The sequence below is a fragment of the Chinchilla lanigera genome, unplaced genomic scaffold (assembly GCF_000276665.1).
Source record: "Chinchilla lanigera isolate Chin_1 unplaced genomic scaffold, ChiLan1.0 scaffold00023, whole genome shotgun sequence".
Lineage (NCBI taxonomy): Eukaryota > Metazoa > Chordata > Mammalia > Rodentia > Chinchillidae > Chinchilla > Chinchilla lanigera.
In genome coordinates this window covers 25227733-25230660 of record NW_004955424.1, presented here as the reverse complement: position 1 = coordinate 25230660, position 2928 = coordinate 25227733, and the positions used below count along the sequence as shown (strand labels likewise).

The window sequence follows — 2928 nt, the reverse complement described above, 5'->3', positions numbered from 1 at the left end:
CCTAACATTTTGTAGGCAAAATTCTGACTTGATAGTAGTTCCAGAGGAGACTCTTTAACTGGGATTCCATTGGCTTGTGCAGCCATAAAGTTTTTGGTATTCAGTAAAATTTACCACCTGTACAAGTCCCACCTTGCTTGCTTATTTGTTTCCTTCCTTTCTTTTCATAGCTGAGGATTCAACTCAGGACCTTGTTCATGGGTTGGGCAACTACTCTACCATTGAGTTATATCTCCAGCTTAGCTCACATTAATACCTTAAAGAAAGTATTTTCTGCGCAACTGACTGAGGATACAAAATTTTAAGCCTGACTTAATATGCCTGTACCTGGTGGAAGAAGACTGCTGGCCTTTAAAACAGTGAACAGTAGTAGTACTTTTGGTAGGCAGTTTTATACTTTACATGTTAGATACTTTCCATGGGAAAAGGGCTAGCTGGAGGTCAGGACCTTTGCTGATTCCTGAGCAGGAGCTTTATAGTATGGATTATCTACAAGAAAAAAGGTCAGATGATTAGTAAAAAGCATGCTTATTAAGGAAGTGTACGTAAGGGATGGGTCTCTTAAAATAGTTTTCAGAGCCTGATAATGTTTCTGCCTCAAGCAAACACTCACCAGAAGGCCTCCAATGGTAAAGACATTCCTTAATAATCAAGTGGACAGAACAATCTTTGGGCTTGGTGTTTGATCAGGATCTCATCACCAGAGTATTGTTGGAGTAAGAGATCTGAGGAAGACAGAAGCGAGACAGTGGAAAAAAGGAGAGGACATCAAAGCACAAGCAATGTGTGATTTTTGCTAAATATCTCTGAAAACACAGATGAGGCAAGAGATGATGGATTTGTAGCTACATTGTGAACAGGTGTAAATTTTTCTTCAACATCCTGCATGTAAAAACAGAAAAGCAGAATTGACCCAAACTTTGGTGTTTACAGAGTGCTATAATTAGTAGCACAGCTTGAGGTGGGGCAATGAGTAGAAAATAGAGGAGTTGTTGTCCTCCCAGAGAAAATCCCATGTTCCAATACTGGCAACCTTTCAAAACAAATTGCAAACTTAGTAGTTTGATGTGAGAATTGTTAAGATTATGAGAAGACATGGAGAATTCATGTAAGAGTAGGACTGTACCATCAGAAAACTCATTGAAATGTATATACTTTGTTCATTTTGCTATCACAGCTGCACAGGCTTGGCTACAAAACTTGTGCTGCTGAGGTCTGAAACTGGCCATGGAGCGGGTACATGGAGCAATATAGGATGTAAGGCTGTGAGTGTTTTGGCCACAAAGTGTTACTGTGCTACACAACTGCATCTTTTCCTGGCACATCTTGTAATTGCCCCTGTCCATGTCATTGTCCCATCCTGCTTCCTTGAAATCCCTGCCCGCACACACCAATTCATATATTACGACTTTTTAAAAACCTTGCTCAAACTAGTCTCCAAAAAGTGTTTTTTAATTACCTTAATTATACCTTAACTTTAACCTACCCTTAATTTATACTTAATTTTATACTATGCGAAAATTCTACAGCAATTTGCATTTGTTGTTTTTCTGAAATTGTGTTTTTACTTGTTTCATTTAGATGTGTTTTGTTTCCTTACCCAAACTAAAAAGCTGTCAGCAAATACTCTGATGTGGCACAGCCTCCAGTGTGCTTATTGATGTAGAGGAATGTTAAAAATGTTTGATTTTATTTGAACAAGGCTTATTAAGGAAGCCTTGATTGTTTAATTCAAGATTTTATTGATAATTTTAAAAATTTTACTGGAAATCAGAAGTAAAATTTTAATTTCACTTTCTATCTTTTTGGAAAACATAAACTGAATCATACTTAAAAAACCAAAAGAAAAAAATGTGAACTTTAAAACCCAGTAGAATTAGAACCAATAAAATGCTCCCTTAAAATGTTTTACTTTACTTTGAGATTCAGTGACAGAGATGAGCAATATGTTATTAAGATTATACCAGAGACAGCATAATAATCATCATTTGTTAGAGAAGACCTTCTATAATTGAAAATTATATGGGAAAATATTGACATTATTAATACAGAAGAGAATGTAAATTACTCTATAGTGTGGTTGGTGTAGTTCTTATATCATAAATTACTTTACCTTTTAATACTGACACTGTTAGTTAACATAATATTAGCATTTTTTGTGGGACCCTCTTACAAACTGAATCCTTGAGTTCAAATAGATTTCCTTTTGACAGATACTACTCCACTCTTTTCTACAGAAAAGCTTTCCCCTGGGGGAAAAAAACAAAGTTTACTTCAGTCGCAAAATATTTCAACAGGGCTTGATAAACTCCATTTTTAAAACAACCCTCAAAATAACATGCCATTTGCTTTATGCTGGTACATTTTGTGAGCTGTGTCAATGATTCTGACCATTACACTTTAAAAGACTTAATAGCATCACAGGAAACTGAAACATTTTATTAACCAGTTCTAAATAAAATTATTTAAGTCTGATCCAGAGAAACACTTTTAAAGACATTACTTAGGGCCAGGCATGGTGGTGCATGCCTACAGTCTCAGCACTTGGCAGGCCTGGGCAGGAGTACTGCCACAAGTTTGAGGCCGGCCTAAACTACCCAGTGAGACCCTGTCTCAAAAAAGTGACTTAATATGATTTTTCATAATTTATATAGCCAGTTGTATATTGTAGATGGACAACTAACTGATACAGGGGTGTATAGTGGAGCTCTGCATTGATGGTACAATGTGACTAGACAGATATTTATTCTGATGCTCTTGTGCTTTGAGTTGATAATAGTGAGAAAAAGTACCAGGCAAAAGATCATGGGACTCATTTTAAAATTTGCTATGATAAAAATTTTTATAATAAGCATCAAACCATGTCATTAAAACCAATTTGGAGGGGCTGGGGATTTAGCTCAGCGGCAAAAGTGCCTGCCTGGCAAG

At 36.3% G+C, this 2928-nt stretch overlaps 1 long non-coding RNA gene across 1 annotated transcript; it reads right to left on the bottom strand.

Moving 5' to 3' along the window:
• Positions 1-334: 334 nt before the first annotated feature.
• Positions 335-2239, bottom strand: LOC102030330. The gene is made up of 3 exons (XR_261108.1): positions 2114-2239; positions 614-725; positions 335-489 (listed from the first exon to the last, which is right to left on the bottom strand). It is a non-coding gene; the product is annotated as an uncharacterized LOC102030330 (long non-coding RNA).
• Between the last annotated feature and the right edge of the window lie 689 nt (positions 2240-2928).